This window comes from Somniosus microcephalus, chromosome 1, assembly GCF_052327205.1.
Source record: "Somniosus microcephalus isolate GS21.2 chromosome 1, FLI_Smic_1.0, whole genome shotgun sequence".
In the NCBI taxonomy this organism is placed as follows: Eukaryota; Metazoa; Chordata; class Chondrichthyes; order Squaliformes; family Somniosidae; genus Somniosus; species Somniosus microcephalus.
The window spans coordinates 23,025,210-23,052,184 of NC_140987.1; the positions used below are offsets into that span (position 1 = coordinate 23,025,210).

The 26,975-nt window shown below is 47.0% G+C and overlaps 1 pseudogene; it reads left to right on the forward strand.

The window, feature by feature from the left end:
* Positions 1 to 1,756: 1,756 nt before the first annotated feature.
* LOC147123990 (F-box only protein 4-like) lies at positions 1,757 to 16,459 on the forward strand (annotated as a pseudogene).
* Positions 16,460 to 26,975: the final 10,516 nt, after the last annotated feature.

Genomic DNA, 26,975 nt, shown 5'->3' on the forward strand with positions numbered 1-26,975 from the left:
AACCTTGCACTTCCTAGTGGGATTGCTGAGCATGCTTCTGGCCCTTCACAATCAGATCTAGATAGGTTTAATAAGGGGGTGGATTTAAGGGTACAATTAACATGAGTTGTTGTCCCTCGATGTTCCGTGTGTTTCCTTATTTCATGATGATCTTTGTAGAGTGTAAGATGCCTGTATTTGCTTTAGTTAGAACTGTGTCATTATGATTTGTTTGTGTGTTTTTCCCTCCCATGTACTCCCTTATCTGCTTGCATTTGATTTGATAATTTTCCTTATGCAATAAAATTTCATTTTGTTTCATCAAACTTGGTCTACAAGAGTTTTCTCTGCATTGCAGTTCCTGCGCCTAAGTCCAGAGTATAGAATCTAAGGGGTGAGTGGGTCGAACCACTCAAGGTTTTACTGTGCAAGAGAGAGAGGCCTCTAGAGAGAGAAACCTCTGGGAAACCTCTCGAGGAAAACCCCTTACAGTGGTTGTAAGTAAAAGTAAAAAAAGATAGACTTGAAAGGCTTGCATTTATATCGTGTCTTTCACAACCTCAGGACGACCCAAAATGCCTTACAGCCAATGTGTAGTCACTGTTGTAATGTAGGAAACGTGGCAGCCCATTTGCACACAGCAAGATCCCACAAATAGCAATGAGATAATGACCAGATAATCTGTTTCTTTAGTGATGTTGGTTTGGGATAAATATTGGTCAAGACACCAGGGATAACTCCCCTATTCTTCTTCGAAATAGTGCCATGGGATCTTTTATGTCCACCTGAGAGAACAGACGGGGCCGCAGTTTAACGTCTCATCCAAAGACGGCACCTCCGACAGTGCAGCACTCCCTCAGTACTGCACTGGAGTGTCAGCCTAGATTTTGTGTTCAAGTCTCTGGAGTGGGATTTGAACCCACAACCTTCTGACTCAGAGGCGAGAGTGTTACCCACTGAGACACTGGCTGACACCTAAGCAGAGCTGCAGGCAAAACAATGAGGTTCGTATCTGTGGAGATTAGTCCACTGGTTTCTAAGTGGTTCATTATCATCATAGGGTGAAGTGTAGAGGGAGTTTTACACTACTAACCCGTGCTGTTCCTGCCCTGGGAGTGTTTGATGGGACAGTGTAGAGGGAGCTTTACACTACTAACCCGTGCTGTACCTGCCCTGGTAGTGTTTGATGGGACAGTGTAGAGGGAGCTTTACTCTGTATCTAACCCGTGCTGTTCCTGCCCTGGGAGTGTTTGATGGGACAGTGTAGAGGGAGCTTTACACTACTAACTCGTGCTGTACCTACCCTGGGAGTGTTTGATGGGAGAATGTAGAGGGAGCTTTACTCTGTATCTAACCCGTGCTGTACCTGCCCTGGGAGTGTTTGATGGGACAGTGTAGAGGGAGCTTTACTCTATATCTAACCCGTGCTGTAGCTGCCCTGGGAGTGTTTGATGGGACAGTGTAGAGGGAGTTTTACTCTGTACCTAACCTGTGCTGTACCTGCCCTGGGATTGTTTGATGGGACATTATAGAGGGAGCTTTACACTACTAACCCGTGCTGTACCTGCCCTGGGAGTGTTTGATGGGACAGTGTAGAGGGAGCTTTACTCTGTATCTAACCCGTGCTGTAGCTGCCCTGGGAGTGTTTGATGGGACAGTGTAGAGGGAGCTTTACTCTGTACTCCTACCCGGTGACACTCACAGTGTAGTGAAGGAGGGGAATTGAAAGGGGTTTGCCACTCTAGGGTCCATGTGCTTTTCACAATATCCAGAAGCGATGATTGTTTTCCGTTGGGCTGTGTTACATGGTAAAATCACTGTCCTAATGTTTCCTGTTTCAGGAATTGGATCAGGAATCAGCTTCTTATTCAACAATGAGCACAAGTTTAACATCCTGACTATATATTCAACAACCTGGTAAGTAATGATTGGGTGAGGAAGGCAGAGAGCTGGCCTAGGAACAGTAAGAACTTTCACCCCTTTGTAGTCTAGCCCCTTTGAGATAAAGGCTAACACCCGATTCACCTTTTAAATTTTTTTTGTATCTGTCCACTAGTTTTGGGTAACTTTGAGTAACCCGCAGGGATCTGTGTTGGGACCTCAACTATTCACAGTATTTATTAACGACTTAGATGATGGCATAGAAAGTCATACAGGAAACTTTCGATTTACCGGCACCTAAATAACCGGAAATCTCGGTTAACCGGCAAAATTCAGGAGTAGGTTTTACTTCATATTGTACTTGCGTTCCTCCGTCTGTTGCTGTGCAAGGGTGTGGCTGCAGCTGTTGCTAAGCTACAGAGATGCTTGCAACTTGTGGCCATTGTTCTGAACTTGTTGCTAAGCAACAGGGTTTGTTGCTTTATACGGAGCTGTCAGCTCTCCGTATCTTTTACTATAGCGTTCGGTTATCCGGAATTTTTGATGAACTGGCACCACGTCGGTCCCGTCCGTGCCGGATAAAAAAAAGTTTCCTGTATATCCAAATTTGCTGCTGACACAAAGATAGGCGGCATTGTAGGCAGTGTAGAGGGAAGCATAAAATTACAAAGGGATATCGATGGAGTAAGTGAATGGGCGAACTGTGGCAAATGGATTTCAATGTACTGCAGTCAAATGTGAGGTCATCCACTTTGTACCTAAAAAGGATAGAACAGGGTACTTTCTAAATGTGAAAAGCTAGAAACAGTGGAGGTCCAGGTACATAGATCATTAAAAAGTCATGAATAGGTACAGAAAATAATCAAAAAGGCTAATGGAATGCTGGTCTTTATATCTAGAGGACTAGAATACAAGGGGGTAGAAGTTATGCTGCAGCTACACAAAACCCTGGTTAGACCACACCTGGAGCACTGGGAGCAGTTCTGGGCACCACACCTTAGGAAGGATATATTGGCCTTGGAGGGAGTGCAGCGCAGGTTTACCAGAATGATACCCGGACTCCAAGGGTTAAGTTACGAGGAGAGATTACACAAATTAGGGTTGTATTCCCTGGGATTTAGAAGGTTAAGGGGTGATCTGGTCAAAGTTTTCAAGATGTTAAGGGGAACAGATAGGGTAGATAGAGAGAAACTATTTCCGCTGGTTGGGGATTCTAGGACTAGGGGGCACAGTCTAAAAATTAGAGCCAGACCTTTCAGGAGTGAAATTAGGAAACACTTCTGCACTGAAGGGTGGTAGAAGTTTGGAACTCTCTTCCGCAAACAGCAATTGATGCTAGATCATTTGTTAATTTTAAATCTGAGAAAGATAGATTTTTGTTAACCAAAGGTATTACGGGATATGGGCAAAGGCGGGTATATGGAGTTACGATACAGATCAGCCATGATCTCATTGAATGGCGGAACAGGCTCGAGGGGCTGAATGGCCTCCTCCTGTTCCTATGTTGAGTGATTTCTGTACCTGGACCCCTAAATCTCTCGGCGCATCCACAGTTCCTAGCTTCTCACCATGTAAAAAAACATAGAAACATAGAAGATAGGAGCAGGAGTAGGCCATTCGGCCCCTCAAGCCTGTTCCGCCATTCAATGAGATCATGGCTGATCATCAAAATTCAGTACCCGGTCCCTGCTTTCTCCCCCTATCCCTTTAGCCTTAAGAAATATATCTAACTCCTTCTTGAATATATTTAATGAATTGGTCTCTACTGCCTTCTGTGGTAGAGAATTCCACAGGTTCACCACTCTCTGGGTGAAGAAATTCCTCCTCATTTCTGTCCTAAATGGCTTACCCCTTATCCTTAGACTGTGACCCCTGGTTCTGGACTCCCCGACCATCAGGAACATCCTTCCTGCATCTAGTCTGTCCAGTCCTGTCAGAATTTTATAAGTTTCAATGAGATCCCCTCTCATTCTACTAAACTCCAGCGAATATAAGCCTAATCGACCCAATCTCTCCTCATACATCATTCTTGCCATCCCAGGTATCAGTCTGGTGAATCTTCGCTGCAGTCCCTCCATGGCAAGAACATCCTTCCTCAGATAAGGTGACCAAAACTGCACACAATACCAAAGTGTGGTCTCACCAAGGCCCTGTACAACTGCAGCAAGACATCCTTGTTCCTGTACTCGAATCCTCTCGCTATGAAGGCCAACATACCATTTGCCTTCTTAACTGCCTGCAGCACCTGCATGCTTACCTTCAGCGACTGGTGCACAAGGACACCCAAGTCTCGTTGCACTTCCCCTTCTCCCAATCTATTGCCATTCAGATAATAATCTGCCTTCCTGTTTTTGCCACCAAAGTGGATAACCTCGCATTTATCCACATTATACTGCATCGGCCATGCATCATGCCATCATGGCATCATACTGCCATGCCATGCAGCACGGTGGCATAGTGGTTAGCACTGTTGTCTCACAGCGCCAGGGACCCGGGTTCAAATCCGGCCTCGGGTGACTGTCTGTGTGGAGTTTGCACATTCTCCCCGTGTTTGCGTGGGTTTCCTCCGGGTGCTCCGGTTTCCTCCCACAGTCCAAAGATGTGCGGGTTAGGTTGCTTGGCCATGATAAAAATTGACCCTCAGTGTTAGGGGGGATTAAATACATGGGGTTACGGGGTTACGGGGATAGGGCTTGGGTGGGATGGCTGTCGGTGTAGGGACCGGGTGCTAGGGTTTGGATGATCAGCCATGATCTCGTTGAATGGTGGAGCAGGCTCGAAGGGCCGAATGGCCTACTCCTGCTCCTATCTTCTATGTTTCTATGTTTTTATGTTTCTATCTGCCCAATCACCCAACCCGTCCAAATCATACTGGAGTTTGTCGGCATCCTCCTCACAGCACACACGCCCACCCAGCTTTGTGTCATCTGCAAACTTGGAGATGTAGGGCTCGATTTTGCCAGGCCTGAGGAGATGGGATTGGAGGCGTGTGAGGTGTTAAAATCACAAAAACTGGCGGGCGGGCCTGATCCCGCCTCCGACCAATTTTCCCACATGCGAGTTTTCTGACCCCGTCTCCATCCCGCCTCCATCACATTCTTTCATACAGGAACTCAACTCTGGAATTTTTTAAAATTCGTTCCTGGGATGTGGGCGTCACTGGCAAGGCCGGCATTTATTGCCCATCCCTAGTTGCCCTTGAGAAGGTGGTGGTGAGCCGCCTTCTTGAACCGCTGCAGTCTGTGTGGTGAAGGTGCTCCCACAGTGCTGTTAGGTAGGGAGTTCCAGGATTTTGACCCAGTGACGATGAAGGAACGGCAATATATTTCTTAGTCAGGATGGTGTGTGAATTGGAGGGGAACTTGGAGGTGGTGGTGTTCCCATACGCCTGCTGCCCTTTTCCTTCTAGGTGGTAGTAGTCGCGGGTTTGGGAGGTGCTGCTGAAAAAACCTTGGTGAGTTGCTGCAGTGCATCTTGTAGATGGTACACACTGCAGCCATGGTACGCCGGTGGTGGAGGGAGTGAATGTTTAAGGTGGTGGACGGGGTGCCGATCAAGTAGGCTGCTTTGTCCTGGATGGTGTCGAGCTTCTTGAGTGTTGTTGCAGCTGCAACTCATCCAGGCAAGTGGAGAGTATTCCATCACACTCCTGACTTATGCCTTGTAGATGGTGGAAAGGCTTTGGGGAGTCAGGAGGTGAGACACTTGCCACAGAATACCCAGCCTGTGACCTGCTCTTGTAGCCACAGTATTTTTGGCTGGTGCAGTTCAGTTTCTGGTCAATGGTGACCCCCAGGATGTTGATGATAGGGGATTCGGCGATGGTAATGCCATTGAATGTCAAGGGGCGGTGGTTAGACTCTCGCTTGTTGGAGATAGTCATTGCCTGGCACTTGTGTGGCGTGAATGTTACTTACCACTTATCAGCCCAAGCCCACCTCTATCAAATAATCACCCCTCAACCTCCTTTGCTCTAATGAAAACAAATCCAGCTTCTCCAACCTGTCCTTGTAGCTAAGAAATTGACGGAATTGAAGGCCGATAAATCCCCAGGGACTGATAATCTACATCCTAGGGTACTTAAGGAAGTGGCCCTAGAAATAGTAGATGCATTGCTGATCATCTTCCAACATTCGATGGAATCTGGAACAGTACCCATGGATTGGAGGGTAGCTAATGTTACCCCACTATTCAAAAAAGGTGGTAGGAAGAAAACGGGGAAATACAGACCGGTAAGCCTGACATCGGTATTGGGGAAAATGCTGGAGTCCATTATAAAAGATGTAATAGCAGAGCACTTGGAAAACAGTGACCGGATCGGACAAAGTCAACATGGATTTACAAAAGGTAAATCGTGCTTGACTAATCTACTGGAATTTTTTGAGGATGTAACTGGTAGAATAGATAAGGGGGAACCAGTGGATGTGGTGTATTTGGACTTCCAAAAGGCTTTCGATAAGGTCCCGCATAAGAGATTAGCATGTAAAGTTAAGGCACATGGGATTGGGGACAAGGTATTGACTTGGATAGAGAACTGGTTGGCAGACAGAAAGCAAAGAGTTGGAATAAACAGGTCTTTTTCCGAGTGGCAGGCAGTGACTAGTGGGGTACCGCAGGGATTGGTCCTAGGACCCCAGCTATTCACAATATATATTAATGATCTGGACGAGGGAACTAGATGTAATATCTCCAAGGTTGCAGACAACACAAAGCTGGTGGGCGTGTGTGCTGTGAGGAGGATGCCGAGAAACTCCAGTATGATTTGGACAGGTTGGGTGATTGGGCAGAAGCATGGCAGATGCAATATAACGTGGATAAATGTGAGGTTATCCACTTTGGTGTCAAAAACAGGAAGACAGATTATTATCTGAATGGCAATAGATTGGGAGAAAGGGAAGTGCAACGAGACCTGGGTGTCCTTGTGCACCAGTCGCTGAAGGTAAGCATGCAGGTGCAGCAGGCGGTTAAGAAGGCAAATGGTATGTTGGCCTTCGTAGCGAGAGGGTTTGAGTACAGGAACAAGGATATCTTGCTGCAGTTGTACAGGGCCTTGGTGAGACCACATCTTGAGTATTGTGTGCAGTTTTGGTCACCTTATCTGAGGAAGGATGTTCTTGCCATGGAAGGAGTGCAGCGAAGATTCACCAGGCTGATACCTGGGATGGCAGGAATGATGTATGAGGAGAGATTGGGTCGATTGGGCTTGTACTCGCTGGAGTTTAGAAGAATGAGAGGGGATCTTATAAAATTCTAACAGGACTAGACAGACAGATGCAGGAAGGATGTTCCCGATGGCCGGGGAGTCCAGAACCAGGGGTCACAGTCTAAGGATAAGGGGTAAGCCATTTAGGACAGAAATGAGGAGGAATTTCTTCACCCAGAGAGTGGTGAACCTGTGGAATTCTCTACCACAGAAGGCAGTAGAGGCCAATTCATTAAATATATTCAAGAAGGAGTTAGATATATTTCTTAAAGCTAAAGGGATCAAGGGATATGGGGAGAAAGCAGGGACCGGGTACTGAATTTGGATGATCAGCCATGATCGCATTGAATGACGGAGCAGGCTCAAGGGGCCGAATGGCCTACTCCTGCTCCTATCTTCTATGTTTCTATGTTTCTAGATCCCCCATCCTCTGAACCATTCTGGTAAATAAGCTTCATGTTTCGTGCTAGTCTGGCTCCAGTATGACTTCACTCCAGAAAGACATTGGTATTGTAAATGGTGCCAGGTTTTTGAACTCTTAGTCTCAAGACTTGAGTCCTTGTGGAGGCCCGATGATGTAAACTGGCCTTTTGAAATGCCAGTCTGAAGCTGCGATCTCTGTATCAGCAGACTTTAAGACAGCCTGGAAACAACTGCTGACTAAATAATGCTTGTGGTGTCAGCGATCAATGTTCTGGTGTCAGTCCGTAGCACAGATGCCATTTGTTTTCTAATAACCGGTGATTTTTATCTCTGTGGATACCTGGGAGTGAACTGTACTGAGATGTAATCGTGATCCATTTTTTCCTCGATTGTACATTTTCCTTTTTGAACCCCTTCTGGGAGGGCAGCAGTGGTGGCCTGGCTGGCAGAGAGCTGCACGGCTACTCAAGCCTCCTCACCCCAGTAACAGGCGTAACTCAAGCACAGCAAGCCCGAAGGCTCTTTCAAAAAATAGATGTAGTCGAATAATCTTAATTATGAGATGAAGTAATGTGGGACGAGGCTCGTGTGGAGCATAAACACCGACATAGACCTGTTGGGCCGCACGGCCTGATCCTGTGCTGTAAATATCATGTACAGGAAACTCTCGATTTACCGGCACCTAAATAACCGGAAATCTCTGTTAACTGGCAAAATTCAGGTAAGGTTCAGGTAAGTTTTACTTCAGATTAGTGGCCGTTCCTGGATCTTTGGCCGTGTAACCAGGATTCCTGCACCTGTTGCTATGCAACAGGGATGCCTGGATCTGTGGCCGGGGTTCCTGCACCTGTTGCCATGCAACAGGGATGCCTGGATCTGTGGCCGTGTACGGGGCTCTCGTACCTTTTACTATACCTCTCTGTAATCCGGACTTTTTGATAAACCGGCACCACACCGGTCCCGTCGGTGCCGGATAAAAAAGAGTTTCCTGTAATACTAAATACATTATCAGCTTCTTTTTTTTACCTACTTCAGGAAGGAAAGAGAGAGCGCAAGAATGGAGGAAAATGCAGCCATTAATAAACTGTGCAGCAAGGCGTTGCTGATATGGACCAAGGTGACGCAGAGAGTGTCCCGAGGCGGGAGGCACGTTACAGCATCATCCCTCAGTTCCAGAAAGTGTGCAGGGTGGTGGATGGTTTCATCTATGTGGCAAATGCTGAAGCCAGAAGAAGTTAGTGCATCTCTTTCATTCGGTACTGTCATTGAGTGAATATGGCTGCTGCGGGGGTTTGGTCCCTTGACGGGATGTGAATATATAACACACCTCTCAACAGCTGCGTAATAACAGGGAGCCAACCATACATTTTCCTGCATCCGCTAGCAGCTTTTTAGATAATTTTACATTTATATCAATTTAGTGCTGAACAATGCGGCACTTTGATCATCACTGATAGCATCTGGTTCGGCCTCAACTGGAGTATTGTGTCCAATTCTGGGCACCGCACTTTAGGAAGGATATGAAGGCCTTAGAGAGGGTGCAGGATGTAATGATATCAGCAAATAGAGATGGTATTTGCCTGTTCGATTATGATGCCTTACCAGCATGATTGCATGTATTGATTGCTTGTGCCTGACCAGCAGAGGGCATGTGACCGAGACAAGCAAGGCAGTTTAGTTTAGTTTCGGTTTCGTTCTAGATGCATCACTAGCAGGGTGTCTCATGAAATGCTGTATAAAGAGTTGAACAGACTTTAGATTAAAACTCATTCTCTTTCATAAATGTCTCGTCATTGAACCCACAAAGAAATCAATACATGGTGTCAGAAGTGGCTGAAAGAAATGAAGAGGAAAAATCTGAAGTTAAATCAGCTCTCCACATATTAGCAAGCCAAAAGAGAACATCGTTACTTACCATTAGAGAATAGCTAACGAAGTGAAAAATGGAAGGTTTACTCCCACTGGTGATGCTTCAGATGACAGGTAATGTGGCTGAAAATTGGAGGAGATTCAAACAACGTTTAGAGTTGTATTTATCAGCAATCGGAGCTGACGAGAAAGGTGATAAAATAAAAGCGTCACTGTTCTTACATGTCGTGGGTGATGAAGCGCTGGAGGTGTATAATAATTTCACATTCGCTGCTAATGGAGACAAAATGAAGCTAGATAAAATAATGGAACAGTTTGAGGCCTACTGCATACCTAAACGTAACGTGACATTTGAGAGGCACAGATTTTTCACATGTGTACAGAAAACGGGAGAGACTATTGATCAGTATGTGACTGAACTGAGAAACAGAAGCAAATCATGTGAATTTGGAGGACTGACAGACTCGCTGATAAAAGACAGACTGGTGTGTGGTATTCCAGATAATGGTCTAAGGGAAAGACTGCTAAGAGAGCAAGATCTAGACCTGGGAAAAGCCATAGCACTGTGTAGGGCTACAGAGACTGTGAAGTTGCAGGCAAAGGAGCTGTTCAGTGACAATAGCTGCAACGTGGATGCAGTGAGAAAGAACGGATACAAACCGTTTAACAAAACGAGCGCCAATGTGAAAAAAGAGGCGTGGCCAGCGAACGAAAATGAAAGGGACAATCGAAAGTCATGTAGTCGATGCGGTACACAGCATCCACCAAAAAAGTGTCCAGCATATGGTAAAACATGCAATAGTTGCAACAAAAACAACCATTATGCCCGTTGCTGCAAGAACCAAGTGCAACAAAGCAAGGTCCATGCAGTAGATGAAAGCGACATAGAGGAGTTCAATGTAGATGTTGTGTCTGAAAACAAAAAAGAAGAAAGAGACTGGATATTGACATTAAAAGTGAATGACATACATATTCCATTTAAATTGGATACTGGAGCACAAGTTAATGTGATATCAGAGACTGATTTTAAGAAAATTAGACCCAGACCAAAGATACATGGAATAAAAGTGAAAGTGACAGGATACTCAGGTACTGATATACCAGTGAAAGGAAGATGCATTGTCAAAGTAACACACAAGGACAGAGAGCACACGCTAGCATTAATCGTGGTGCCAAAGGATGTGCAAGCCATACTAGGTTTAAAAGCCTGTGAGAGACTGAACCTGGTAAAGAGAGTCCTCGTTGTGGAAAGCGAAGGAGAGACAGTCTATGATGAACTGAATGTTGCGTACACACCGGGTAAGCTGATGTATACAGCAGACACATTGTCCAGAGCTGTTGACCCAGGAGAGCCCGCAAACAGTGAAAAGACTGAAGTACAAGGCAAAAGACAGTGGAACTGACTTCTACCAGAGCATGCTTGTATACCGCACAACGCCGCTCGAGTGTGGTATGTCACCAGCCCAACTCCTGATGGGACGTCAGCTAAGGTCAAACCTACCCATCCCGGAGAACCTCCTGAAAACAAAAGAGGGGGAGAAAGTGAGGAAGTTCAAAGAACAACAGAAAGAAAAGCAAAAGTGCTACTATGACAGAGGAACACAAAACCTACCTGAACTCCACACTGGTGACCAAGTAAGGTTCAAAGACAAAACAAACACATGGACTCAGAAGGGAACTGTCCTGAGTGAAGTTCAACCAAGATCATACACCATTCAGACAGATGAGGGTGCTGTTCTGAGAAGAAATCGTCGAGATCTTCTCATGGGACCAGCCACAGCAGGTCAAGAGACTGATACTGTTGAACAACCTGATCACACAGCTGAGAAACCATCATCTGAGGCAACAACTCAGATTCAAGGACAATCAATCAGAAAATCCTCAAGACACGTGAGTCCTCCTGAGAGACTCATTGAGCAAATTTAAGGACTATTGTTATAGAAGGAAGTAATGTTATCTTATTCTTTCTTCAAGTTCTAGTGTATTGACATATTTCATGTGAACACACAAAGCAAGGTTAAAAAACCTTGATCATGATAATGATAATGTAAGTTCATTAAGTGTTACAGTTAAAATGCAGATTAATACAAAGAAAACATGTTGTTAGTTATAAGTAAAATACTTTTGTTTTAAGAAAAGGAGATGTAATGATATCAGCAAATAGAGATGGTATTTGCCTGTTCGATTATGATGCCTTACCAGCATGATTGCTTGTGCCTGACCAGTAGAGGGCATGTGACCGAGACAAGCAAGGCAGTTTAGTTTAGTTTCGGTTTCGTTCTAGGTGCATCACTAGCAGGGTGTCTCATGAAATGCTGTATAAAGAGTTGAACAGACTTTAGATTAAAACTCATTCACTTTCATAAATGTCTCGTCATTGAACCCACAAAGAAATCAATACACAGGAAAGATTTATAAGAATGATTCCAGGGATGAGGGACTTCAGTTACGTGGATAGACTGGAGAAGCTGGCGTTGTTCTCCTTAGAGCAGAGAAGGTTGAGAGGAGATTTGATAGAGGTGTTCAAAATCACGAGGGGTCGAGACAGAGTAGATAGAGAGAAACTGTTCCCATTGGTGGAAGGGTCGAGAACCAGAGGACACAGATTTAAGGTGATTGGCAAAAGAACCAAAGGCGACATGAGGAAAAACTTTTTTATGCAGCGACTGGTTAGGATCTGCAATGCACTGCCTGAAAGGGTGGTGGAGGCAGATTCAATTGTGGCTTTCACAAGGGAATTGGATAAGTACCTGAAGGAAAAAGACTTGCAGGGCTACGGAGAAAGGGCGGGGAGTGGGACTAGCTGAAGTGCTCTTGCAGAGATCCAGCACGGGCTCGATGGGCCAAAGGCCTCCTTCTCTGCTGTAACCATTCTATGATTCTATCAAACACTCCCAGGGCAGGTACAGCATAGTAGACAAGAGAGTAAAGGAGTAATGATAGATTTGTACAAATCAATGTTTAATCCACAGTTCTAGTAATGTGTGCTGTCTAGGACACCCCATTCTAGAAAGGACATTAAAGCCATAAAGAGTGTTGAGGTTAGGTTCACCATGAACATTGCAGGGATGGGAAACTATATTCATGGCAAGAGACTCGAGCTATTGGGACTATTTTCATTGGAGCAAAGAAGGTTGAAGATATTCCATACAGGTTTTACAATTATTAATTTTGATAGAGTGAATGGGAAAAGACTATTTTCCCAGGTTACGGAATCGGTGATGAATGGTCATCACAGAATCACAGAAACCCCACAATGCAGATAGAGGCCATTTCGGCCCATCGAGCCTGCACCGACACATATCCCACCCGATCCCCGTAACCCCTACACCAACACATATCCCACCCTATCCCCGTAACCCCACGTATTTAATCCCCCTAACATTAAGGGTCAATTTATCATAGCCAATCAACCTAACCCGCACATCTTTGGACTGTGGGAGGAAACCGGAGCACCCGGAGGAAACCCACGCAAACACGGGGAGAATGTGCAAACTCCACACAGACAGTCACCCGAGGCCGGATTCGAACCCGGGTCCCTGGCGCTGTGAGGCAACAGTGCTAACCACTAAAAGTGAGGACCGACGTTAGGAGAAATTTCTTACACAGGGTTGTTGGAGCAGGAATGTTTTGACCGAGGCAGAGACACTCCCATGAAGCACTACCCGGACAGCTGTGGCATGGGTTAGTTACAGAGTAAAGCTCCAGTGCGAATCTTTCTATTTTTTACATATTACATAGGATATTCGGCCCAGAAACAGTCCATTCAGCTCAACCAGTCCATGCCGGTGTTTATGCTCCACTCGAGCCTCCTCCCGTCTTTCCTCATCTAAATCTATCAGCATAACCCTCTATTCCCTTCTCCCTCATATGCTTTTCTAGCCTCCCCTTAAATGCATCTATACTATTCACTTCAACCACTCCCTGTGGTAGCGAGTTCCACATTCTCACCACGCTTTCGGTAAAGAAGTTTCTCCTGAATTCCCTATTGGATTTCTTGGTGACTATCTTATATTGATGGCCTCTAGTTTTGCTCTTCTCCACAAGTGGAAACATTCTCTCTGTATCCACTCTATCAAAACCTTTCATAATTTTAAAGACCTCTATTAGGTCACCCCTCAGCCTTCTTTTTTCAAGAGAAAAGAGACCCAGCCTGTTCATCCTTTCCTGATAGGAATACCCTCGCATTTCTGGTATAATTGTTTTGATTTTATATTATAAATTTTGAGCAGGAGCCATCATTGTGACTTCTCTGAGTCAGGCTATCAGTTTAATGGCAATGTAATGCCGGATACTATCTGTTTATAACTTTTGCCCATGCCCTTTAGGAACTATGTTTGAGACATCTAAAGGTGTTTGCCTTTATTGTCAAAGGAAAGTGAGGAGAGTTTCACCTAATTACTCCAGGCAAGCTTCAACATCATAGTCCCAAGTGGAAGAATAGTGTCCTGAAGCAAGGTGTCAAGCATCAACAGCCATTGTCTGGGTCTTGTGTTAATGGGTAGGGTGATTGGAGTGTCGGCCTGTTTATGTTAGTTTGAGGTTCCAATGTCTGTTTAAGCCCCTGCATGTTTCCATGGTAGCTGCAGATGTCACAGCTCTACACTTGCCTCCCTGCTGATCCAGACCCTGAGAAGGCAGATGAGGTCACCTTGTCATTCCCAGGTAGGTGTGCCAGGGCCTGCAGGCAATGCTGGATCTTGGCATGGCTTTCTTTGTGCAGTACCATGTAAAGCATAATATTCTTTGATTGGGATGTATTTATCTCGTACTCTCCCCCTCAGAGCACGAGCGAAAAAAGGAACTGCTCCAGATCCAGGCCATGATCGACCCAACTCTTGGCTCTCCAAACCGCCCACTCCTAGTACTGTGCTGCATTTCCCAGCCTGACGTCCAACGGATGCCATGTGTTTATGTATCTCACCAGTTGCAGTTAAGCCTGCTGGACAGACCTTGGCTGGTAAGTACAATAGGCTTCCCTTGTAATGTTCCTGAATCAAACTAATAAACACAGAGCACATGAACAGCTGCTCTTATACCACATCCCTGCACCATTGCTAAGAGAGCTGACAAAAGGGGGACAAAGCAGAGCCAAGCAGAGCAAGAAGGTTGCAGGTTCCATGCCAAGTCTGGGCTGATTTAGTGGGTCTCAGCTAGGCTGGTGGTATTGATTCTATGATCAGCATCAGCATTCCCTGGGCCCGAGAGCAGAAGGTCAGCCAGGGTTTCTGCTCCTCACTGCTATCCAGCGATCCCCCTGCTGGAGAATGCGCATCAGGTGAGGACATCATCAGGATCAGCTGTGATTTCCCGCTCTATTGGCCAAGTATCCTGTTGGCTATCGCTGTTTACACCCATTCAGGAATGCTCACACTTGGGCAAGGTACCATAGAGCACCCGTGAAACTGTACCCAAGCTTACCAAGCAACCCTATACCGTCAATTCTACAGAGATCAGAGCTACCATAGAATAGTACAGCACAGAAGGAGGTCATTGGCCCATCGAGTCTGCGCCGTATCTTGCGAAGAGTGATCCAGTTAGTCCCCCTCCCCGCTCTTTCCCCAGAGCCCTGCAATTTTTTCTGCAAGCAGAGACCCATCCCTTTTGAAGGCTACAATTGAATCTGTTTCCACCACTCCATCAGGCAGTGCATTCCAAATCCTAACCACTCGTTGCATAAAAAAGGTATTCTTTATGTCCCCTCTGGTTCTTTTGCCAATCACCTTAAATCTGTGTCCTCTCGTATTGACCCTTCAGCCATTGGAAACAGTTTCTCTTTATTTACTTTATCTAAACCCTTCATGACTTTAAACCCCTCTATCAAATCTCCTCTTAGCCTTCTCTGCTCTAGGAAGAACAATCCCAGCTTCTCCAGACTATCCACGTAACTGTATTTCCTCATCCCTGGAACCATTCTAGTAAATCTCCTCTGCACCCTCTCCAATGCCGTCACATCCTTCCTAAAGTGTGGAGCCCAGAATTGGACGCAATACTCCAGCTGGGGCCGAACTAGTGTTTTATATGAGGGATGGAGCAGCTGTCTTACAACAGTTAACATAGAAACATAGAAGATAGGAGCAGGAGTAGGCCATTCGGCCCCTCGAGCCTGCCCAGCCATTTAATGAGATCATGGCTGATCATCCAAATTCGGTACCCGGCCCCTGCTTTCTCCCCATATCCCTTGATCCCTTTAGCCTTAAGAAATATATCCAACTCCTTCTTGAGTATATTTAATGAATTAGCCTCTACTGCCTTCTGTGGTAGAGAATTCCACAGGTTCACCACTCTCTGGGTGAAGAAATTCCTCCTCATTTCTGTCCTAAATGGCTTACCCCTTATCCTTAGACTGTGACCCCTGGTTCTGGACTCCCCGGCCTTCGGGAACATCCTTCCTGCATCTAGTCTGTCCAGTCCTGTCAGAATTTTATAAGTTTCAATGAGATCCCCTCTCATTCTTCTAAACTCCAGCGAGTATAAGCCCAATCAACCCAATCTCTCCTCATACGTCATTCCTGCCATCCCAGGTATCAGCCTGGTGAATCTTCGCGGAACTCCCTTCATGGCAAGAACATCGTTCCTCAGATAAGGTGACCAAAACTGCACACAATACTCAAGATGTGGTCTCACCAAGGCCCTGTACAACTGCAGCAAGACATCCTTGTTCCTGTACTCGAACCCTCTCGCTATGAAGGCCAACATATCTTTTGCCTACTTAACTGCCTGCTGCACCTGTTACCTGGGGAGAAAGCTGGTTATCACTGGCAAGCTCCAAATAATGCAGATTGTCAACAGGTTAGATGAGTGTACCTTTGTCGTCAGTGTGTGTGAACTAACAGCTCCCTCCATTTCCGGTTATTTATTTGATTAGGCACATGATACTGATGCAGAGTCTCTTGTCGGGTTTCTCGAAGGCATCGAATGGATTCGTCGTGAAGTTGGGAGATTGTGCACCATTTGAGTGACAGCTGGGACTTGACGGAGAAGGAGACCATCAATGGGGAATGACGTTAGATCTAAGCAGCTCAGCTATCCTGAATCCCCCACCTCTGTCAGGACAAACTGCTCATGACACTGCATTATATCTCAAGGAGGTGGATGGATACTGGCGAGATGATGTACTTCGCTGATGCACTGATCATCAATCAGTCTTGTGCATCTATGTTGATTTTCCTTCTATGCTGGATTATGAAGTAGTATCGATAAATATTTCTGTTGTGTTTTTAGCTGTTCCCTTGAGCAGTATTTATTTGCAGGGTGGAGCCAATACAATGCACCAATACATGGGTGCCATGGAGTGGAGGGGAACAGGCTGGATTTTCCCCTCCCTTCGTTTCCCACTATGCGGTAAGGCTCTAGGAAAGAATCAGGCCACGGGTGGAGGCCGGACATCTCTACCTAAGGATGCAACAAAATAGGGCAGAGCGTAATTACCTTGGTCCCAGGAGAATGCCTGTGTCCATAGCCCCGTCCGTGACCCAGTGACAACAGGGGACAAAATAGGAGAATCCATCAAATCACAAAAAACGTGCAGTGCATATTAATTGTGCTGTGGTGCTCTTCACCGCCCCCCCGCCTCTGCAGATTTTACACTGTCTTCAGAATCTACTCTTCCAGCTTATGAACATTTCTGTTTGAATTTATCTGGTGAAATGTCTTCATTAAAATGAACTATGAAAGGAAACACCTCTTCAAACTTCTTTTCCAATTTTTTACGTTTGATACTTGTGTGATATTTGGGTTGTTTATTGACCAGTGTCTGAGAGAACAGAATTTGGATTTCCTTTTCTCCCTGTGCCAGGACCTCTGACAAATTTCCCTTTCTCCTCTTTGCCCATCCTCTCTCCACCATCTTTGTATCTAGCTTCCGACTCTGTGCCCAGCATGGTCTTGGCACTTTCAGCATCATGCCCGTGTCTCGTGATGACAAGTGAAAGTCTGCATTTGAAATTTTGCATTCTTTGTTTATTCTGTAATATATGGTTGGAGCGGTTAAGTCTCCCATTCATGGGTATCGATTGTGTTATTAATTCATGTTTATCTGAGAGGGAATACAAAAACAAGAAGAGCAGAAAAAGGGTTAACTTAGAGGAGGGATCCCCTGCAAAGACTGTACCACTCTTTGGAGGAGACAACCATTCCTGCATTTAGGCACACAGCCTTATTTTCAGAGGCTGCGTGCCATCAGCAGAGCTTTGTACACTGCCAACATGTGTCGGGAAACTAGTTGGATGTCGAGTGTAAGAAGCTCTCTGTATCTGATTTTCCTGGCAACATTTTGGGTTGGCTTTAGAGACTTGCTTCTGGCAGCACGGTGGCATAGTGTCGGTGCAGGCTCGATGGGCCGAAATGGCCTCTATCTGCACTGTGGGGTTTCTGTGATTCTGTGATCTACCCACCCATTTAATCTCCCAGAGTCCATGTACACTCTACCCTATCATGGACTCTACCCACCCATTTAATCTCCTCGCACAGCCCATGTACACTCTCCCCTATCATGGGCTCTACCCACCCATTTAATCTCCTCCCACAGCCCATGTACACTCTCCCCTATCATGGACTCTACCCACCCATTTAATCTCCTCCCACAGCCCATGTACACTCTCCCCTATCATGGACTCTACCCACCCATTTAATCTCCTCCCACAGCCCATGTACACTCTCCCCTATCATGGACTCCATCAACCCATTTAATCTCCTCCCACAGCCCATGTATACTCTCCACTATCATGGACTCTACCCACCCATTGAATCTCCTCCCACAGCCCATGTACACTCTCCCCTATCATGGACTTAACCACCAATTTAATCTCCTCCCACAGCCCATGTACACTCTCCCCTATCATGGACTCTACCCACCCATTTAATCTCCTCCCACAGCCCATGTACACTCTCCCCTATCATGGACTCTACCCACCCATTTAATCTCCTCCCACAGCCCATGTACAGTCTACCCTATCACGGACTCTACCCACACATTTAATCTCCTCCCACAGCCCATGTACACTCTACCCTATCACGGACTCTACCCACACATTTAATCTCCTCCCACAGCCCATGTACACTCTACCCTATCACGGACTCCATCCACCCATTTAATCTCCTCCCACAGCCCATGTATACTCTCCCCTATCATGGAATCTACCCACCCATTGAATCTCCTCCCACAGCCCATGTACACTCTCCCCTATCATGGACTCCACCCACCCATTTAATCTCCTCCCACACCCCATGAACACTCTCCCCTATCATGGACTCTACCCACCCATTTAATCTCCTCCCACAGCCGTTGTACACTCTCCCCTATCACGGACTCCACCCACCCATTGAATCTCCTCCCATAGCCCATGTACACTCTCCCCTATCATGGACTCTACCCACCCATTTAATCTCCTCCCACAGCCCATGTACACTCTCCCCCATCATGGACTCTACGCACCCATTTAATCTCCTCCCACAGCCCATGCACACTCTCCCCTATCATGGACTCTACCCGCCCATTTAATCTCCTCCCACAGCCCATGTACACTCTCCCCCATCATGGACTCTACGCACCCATTTAATCTCCTCCCACAGCCCATGTACACTCTCCCCTATCATGGACTGAGCCCACTCATTTAATCTCCTCCCACAGCCCATGTAAACCCTCCCCTGTCATGGACTCTATCCACCCATTTAATCTTCTCCCACACCCCATGTACACTCTACCCTATCACGGACTCTACCCACACATTTAATCTCCTCCCACAGCCCATGTACACTCTACCCTATCATGGACTCTACCCACCCATTTAATCTCCTCCCACAGCCCATGTACACTCTCCCCTATCATGGGCTCTATCCACCCATTTAATCTCCTCCCACAGCCCATGTACACTCTCCCCTATCATGGACTGAACCCACCCATTGAATCTCCTCCCACAGCCCATGTACACTCTCTCCTATCACGGACTCTACCCACACATTTAATCTCCTCCCACAGCCCATGTACACTCTCCCCTATCATGGACTGAACCCACCCACTTAATCTCCTCCCACAGTCCATGTACACTCTCACCTATCATGGACTCTACCCACCCATTTAATCTCCTCCCACAGCCCATGTACACTCTCCCCTATCATGGACTCTACCCACCCATTTAATCTCCCCCCACAGCCCATGTACACTCTCCCCTATCATGGACTCTACCCATCCATTTAATCTCCTCCCACAGCCCATGTACACGCTCCCCTGTCATAGACTCTACCCACCCATTTAATCTCCTCCCACAGCCCATGTACACTCTCCCCTATCATGGACTCTACCCACCCATTTAATCTCCTCCCACAGCCCATGTACACTCTACCCTATCACGGACTCTACCCACACATTTAATCTCCTCCCACAGCCCATGTACACTCTACCCTATCACGGACTCCATCCACCCATTTAATCTCCTCCCACAGCCCATGTATACTCTCCCCTATCATGGAATCTACCCACCCATTGAATCTCCTCCCACAGCCCATGTACACTCTCCCCTATCATGGACTCCACCCACCCATTTAATCTCCTCTCACACCCCATGAACACTCTCCCCTATCATGGACTCTACCCACCCATTTAATCTCCTCCCACAGCCGTTGTACACTCTCCCCTATCACGGACTCCACCCACCCATTGAATCTCCTCCCACAGCCCATGTACACTCTCCCCTATCATGGACTCTACCCACCCATTTAATCTCCTCCCACAGCCCATGTACACTCTCCCCCATCATGGACTCTACGCACCCATTTAATCTCCTCCCACAGCCCATGTACACTCTCCCCTATCATGGACTCTACCCACCCATTTAATCTCCTCCCACAGCCCATGTACACTCTCCCCCATCATGGACTCTACGCACCCATTTAATCTCCTCCCACAGCCCATGTACACTCTCCCCTATCATGGACTGAGCCCACTCATTTAATCTCCTCCCACAGCCCATGTACACTCTACCCTATCACGGACTCTACCCACACATTTAATCTCCTCCCACAGCCCATGTACACTCTACCCTATCATGGACTCTACCCACCCATTTAATCTCCTCCCACAGCCCATGTACACTCTCCCCTATCATGGGCTCTATCCACCCATTTAATCTCCTCCCACAGCCCATGTACACTCTCCCCTATCATGGACTGAACCCACCCATTGAATCTCCTCCCACAGCCCATGTACACTCTCTCCTATCACGGACTCTACCCACACATTTAATCTCCTCCCACAGCCCATGTACACTCTCCCCTATCATGGACTCTACCCACCCATTTAATCTCCTCCCACAGCCCATGTACACTCTACCCTATCACGGACTCTACCCACACATTTAATCTCCTCCCACAGCCCATGTACACTCTACCCTATCACGGACTCCATCCACCCATTTAATCTCCTCCCACAGCCCATGTATACTCTCCCCTATCATGGAATCTACCCACCCATTGAATCTCCTCCCACAGCCCATGTACACTCTCCCCTATCATGGACTCCACCCACCCATTTAATCTCCTCTCACACCCCATGAACACTCTCCCCTATCATGGACTCTACCCACCCATTTAATCTCCTCCCACAGCCGTTGTACACTCTCCCCTATCACGGACTCCACCCACCCATTGAATCTCCTCCCACAGCCCATGTACACTCTCCCCTATCATGGACTCTACCCACCCATTTAATCTCCTCCCACAGCCCATGTACACTCTCCCCCATCATGGACTCTACGCACCCATTTAATCTCCTCCCACAGCCCATGTACACTCTCCCCTATCATGGACTCTACCCACCCATTTAATCTCCTCCCACAGCCCATGTACACTCTCCCCCATCATGGACTCTACGCACCCATTTAATCTCCTCCCACAGCCCATGTACACTCTCCCCTATCATGGACTGAGCCCACTCATTTAATCTCCTCCCACAGCCCATGTAAACTCTCCCCTGTCATGGACTCTATCCACCCATTTAATCTTCTCCCACACCCCATGTACACTCTACCCTATCACGGACTCTACCCACACATTTAATCTCCTCCCACAGCCCATGTACACTCTACCCTATCATGGACTCTACCCACCCATTTAATCTCCTCCCACAGCCCATGTACACTCTCCCCTATCATGGGCTCTATCCACCCATTTAATCTCCTCCCACAGCCCATGTACACTCTCCCCTATCATGGACTGAACCCACCCATTGAATCTCCTCCCACAGCCCATGTACACTCTCTCCTATCACGGACTCTACCCACACATTTAATCTCCTCCCACAGCCCATGTACACTCTCCCCTATCATGGACTGAACCCACCCACTTAATCTCCTCCCACAGTCCATGTACACTCTCACCTATCATGGACTCTACCCACCCATTTAATCTCCTCCCACAGCCCATGTGCACTCTCCCCTATCACGGACTCTACCCACCCATTGAATCTCCTCCCACAGCCCATGTACACTCTCCCCTATCATGGGCTCTACCCACCCATTTAATCTCCTCCCACAGCCCATGTACACTCTCCCCTATCTTTGGCCGTGATTTTGCCAGTGGAGCTGGAGTCGCGGTGGGAGTGCTGATCGGTGGGTTCCGGTCCCACTCCTGGCTGCATCCGCTCTGTAAAAAGGATTTTCCGTTAACAGAACTTGTTAAACCCGCCCTTGGGGGTTCCCGGGCAATTAAAAGGAAGCGTGTCTGATGATGTCATTTGATGACTCATCATCAGCCGGTTTCCTTAAAGGGGCCACGGCCACATTGATTTTGACAGTTGTGCTGTCAGTGTTCTGCAGCATTCAGGTGCTGCAAACACTGACGAGCACTGCACAGATGTGCGCGGCTGCACCTAGGCTCGCTCATGACTCCCTCCATATGCTTATGGAGGGAGTCACAGCACGCAGGGAGGATCTCTTCCCTCCCAATGGGCGGAAGAGACCGCCCCAGGAGACCAACGCAGCCTGGTTGCACATTGCATAGAAGGACACAAGCAGGGATGTGGTCAGGAGGACCAGGCTGCAGTGGTGCAAACCTTTCAATGATCTCAGTAGATCACGATACGTTAGTACAAAGCCACACTCAACCTCATCCTGCTTTGCCACTCATCACATCCCCATCACTCTGCCTTCCCTACCCTACTCCTGCACATCCTTACTCACACCAACTTACCTTGTACCTCCACCCATGCCTCTCTATCTACATTATCACATCCCCATCTCACTAGCCATCCCTCACACTCACCCTCATCCTAGTCCAATCATACCAACTAACAACACACAAGGGTAGGCACTTGGGTGTTTTATGCAATGTTCATGTAAATTTTTGGCTAATGTGTTGTCAAACATTGAAATCTTTATTTTCAACACTTTGCCTTATTGGACAGATCGGTGCTGGCCTTTGGAAGTGTCTTAGTGAGTTGCAGTGAATGGTTAGACATAACGGTATCCCCCGCAATGGTGATGAGTATGAAAGTAATGGCTTGGTCATTGTAGGAATGCTTTATGGTGATGGTGTGGGGTGGTGTTAATCTGGTGCATCATGTGACAGCCAGGGTGTACAGCGTCAAGTGAAGTAAATCTGGCCATGGTAAGGCCATTGCTGGCCTCCTGGGCAGCAATGTGATCGGGTGCTGATGCCCTGTGTTCTGTGCAGCATCAGGTGATTGCGGAGAAGGTTGGTATTGTTGTTGGTGATGTTGGTGTGCCTGGTGAAGTTGGTGTTGGGACTGATCGTGGAGGGATTCAGAGGACCAAGGTGAGATTTTTTCAAGGGTACCGATGTTGCTGGAATAGATGGCAGCTGAAGTTGAGATGACAAAAGCGATCTGTCAATGGTGAGAGAGGTTGCTCCAAGGAGGTGACAGTGGATAGAGAGTTTACTCCAAACACTTCCAAACTGCATACAGCTCAAAAGTGTCTTCCAAGTCCTGAAGGCTCAAGCTTCTGACACTGGAAAGTGACCAGCTGTGAAATGGTAGCTTTCAGACCACTTTTGCAGCCCTCACCTATTCACAGCAAAGGGGAGACACAGAGAACCCGACCTACTTACCTGACGTGATCTCTGAACGACGTGAACCCCGTAAAAAATGTGGTTAAATAGAAATAGGCTGGCAAAATAGTAGTTAACAAGCACTTAACAAGCAGTTAAATATCTTAAATGCCTCCCCCGCCGCTTGGTGTCTGGTCTGTTCTGAAATCACAGACCTGACACTTTGGAAACTTACATGGAGGCGGGTTCCCAACCCGCTGTCAATCATTTCGATTTTGACAGCAGACCCGCCTCCAAACACACCCTCTGAGCGCTGGCAAAACTCAGCCCATGGACTCGACCCACCCGTTTAATCTCCTGAGGGAAAGAACTGCAATTCTCTCTGTCCAAAATGTTAATGAATCAAAGCTCGAGAATATTCAATGCAAGCTCACATCCTCCATTCTTAATGCTGACGTGAAAATTCCACAATCCCATCATATTCCACACAACATTTCATTATCCTTCACTTTTCCCCTTGTACTGGTGTCTCTGCCAGGTTTCCACTGCTCCAGTCTGGTTTGAAGATTACTGAACTGACAGCACAGATAAATTACCTTGTGAGATAAACAAGACGGTGGGCACCTCTTAACATATTAAGGAGGCAAGAGAGGAAAGTTTGAATCATTTAGATTCAAAATATCCTTTCTTGATGGGATGACAAAAACAATACAGCACAGCTTTCAAACTTCTGTCAGGAAGGATATTGCCAGTCTACGCAGCTCAGTGCAAAGTTGTGTGTTATGACCATGCCAGGCCACAAGATGGTGATGTGGGATTTAATAATGAGCGAGGTTTTCAGTGTAATCAGCTGAGGAACAAAACAACAAACCCTTCTTGGCAACCAAGCGGGTGATCAGGCAAAGCCATGTGACTTCAGGCCTTGTGTAAAATCCGCGCCTCAATAATACACGGACTTCGGGAGAACAGTTTAACAGGTACTTTACTGAACAGGAGAGTAACGTCAGACTGAAATACAGAAGCCTGCTAGGGCCTTTTATACAGGGGTGGTCACTGCCGGTACTGCAGTCTAAAACCAGTTCTTCCCTTAAAGGTACATACACAACAATTCCTCCCCTTTTAGATAAACAGTACATAACATTCATTTAACAACTAAATAATAACTAATTACAATTTTCTGGGTACTATATACATCAACTGAAATAGTCATTTATAAGTTCAGTCTTTGAGGAGGCTTCCTGATCCTGACTGGATAGCGCCTTTCTCGAGTATCCTGTTCTTGCGGCGGAGTTGATTCTGGTTCATTGTCATTGGTTGGTTCGTCAGCTTCCAATACCAGTGCTTCTGAGGTAGGCGCAATCCGTACTTCGGGTTGATTACCAGGTGCACCTGCTCGTGGTATGGGTTTGGCTTGTTCCTGTGACTCTAGAATCTGGTCAGCATGGCGTCTCACGATGCTCTCTCCAACGTCCACTGTGTACATTAGTGGTCCCTGCTGTGTGCATATCGTTCCTGGCTGCCATTTTTCTGTTCGGTAGTCGCGGGCCAAGACTGGTTGCCCTATCTTGAAGCTCCTGGTTGGCTTCTCATTTATGTGCTGGAATTGCTTATCCTCAACATCTCGTCTTGTGTTTGGTTTGAGCAAATCCAGGTGACATCTTAGCCTTCGGTTGAAGAACATTACGGCTGGAGCTTGGTTGGTGACTGCATGTGTCGCATTCCGGGAAGCAAACAAGAAATTATCCACCTTGTGTTGTAGTGCTATGTTGTCATTATACATTGCCTTTATGGCCTTTTTAAAGGTCTGAACAAACCTCTCAGCCAATCCATTTGTGGCTGGATGATATGGGGCAGATGTGTAATGTTTCACCCCATTATTCCTCAGAAACCTCCGGAAATCCTCAGACACAAACTGTGGCCCATTGTCGGAACGAATCTGTTCTGGCAACCCATTCCTGGCGAAGATGGTCCTTAGGACTGCAATAGTTTTCTCCGTGGTGGTGGAGGACATTTTAATGACCTCTGGCCATTTCGAATGGGCGTCCACAGCGATTAGAAACATTGAGTCCATAAATGGACCAGCAAAATCAATGTGTACCCGTTGCCATGGAGATGAGGGCCACTCCCATGGATGTAGCGGGGCCTGTGGTGGAGCGTTTTGGACCTTCTGGCATCCTGTGCATCTCTTGGTCATATCCTCGATTTCTTTATCGATTCCCGGCCACCACACAAACGCCCTGGCTAGGCTCTTCATTTTTACCCCCCCCAGATGACCCTCATGAAGCTCATTGAGCACTCTATCTCTCAACTTAGGTGGAATTACCACTCGGGATCCACACATCAAGGTCCCCTGGCACACTGACAGCTTTTCTCTCCTTGGCGAGAATGCTGGCAACAGTGAGTTGCCATATGCTGGCCATCCCTTCACCATCAAATCATAGACCCGAGAGAGTGTCGGGTCATTTCGGGTTTCCTTCTCAATACTTGAGTTTGTAACAGGCAAACTTTTGACTATGGTCGCATGGAATATCTCAACAGGGTCCACTGCAGGTGCTTCTTCTACCGTAGGCAACGGTAGGCGCGACAGCCCATCAGCGTTTCCATGCTGTTTCGTACCCTTGTACTCTATGTCGTACTGATGTGCCCCTAGAAAAAGTGACCATCTTTGCAGCCGTTGCGCCGTCATCACCGGAACGCCCTTCTTTGCGTTAAAAATGGAGACCAGGGGCTGATGATCAGTCAGTAGGGTGAATTTCTGCCCGTGCAGATAGTGATTGAACTTCTTCACCCCCCACACCAGGCTGAGGGCCTCCCTGTCAATCTGGGCGTAGTTACGCTCGGCTGAGGTTAGCGAGCGTGACGCAAAGGCTATTGGCCTCTCTGAACCGTCAAGGAATTTGTGTGACAGCACCGCTCCAATGCCGTAGGGTGACGCATCACATGCCAACCGAATCGGTAGTGTTGGGTTGTAGTGGGCCAATACTTCTTTTGAAGTGATTAGGCATTTACATTCCTGAAAGGCACGCTTACACTCATCACTCCATTTCCATGTTACTCCAGTTCCGCTTCAACGGCTGGGCGGATCGCGTATGGCACCGGTCTGGCCTTAAAAATTTTGGGTTTGCGTTATCTTCAATCTTTATGGTTGCTTTTACTCCTTTTAGAGTCCCAAGTCCTTGTTGGAACACCTCTTCTGCGTCAGATAGAATTCGTGACAGACATCCAGGTGCGACGTCATCATCCTTTTTGTCAGTCACAGTTAGCGCCTGAATGGAATGCCAATCCAATTGTATTTTTCGGATCCATTCACGTCCCAATAATGGTTGTCCTCCATCTCGTAGTATATACATATATAGTTTCTGTGTTTCCTTGCCGTTATATTTAACTGGCACCCTTATTTTTCCTCTGGGGTAGACCTTTTGCCCCGTGTATGTCTTCAATACAATGGACGTGTCCTTTAAGGGTATGTGTGAGATTAGCCGCTCATAGTCTCGTCGATTCATGACAGTTAGGGCTGATCCTGTGTCCAATTCCATCTTTACTGGGGACCCTGCTATCATGAGGGTGACCCAAATGGTTCGGTGATTCTCCTTTGCGATCATGTTGTGTAACTTTA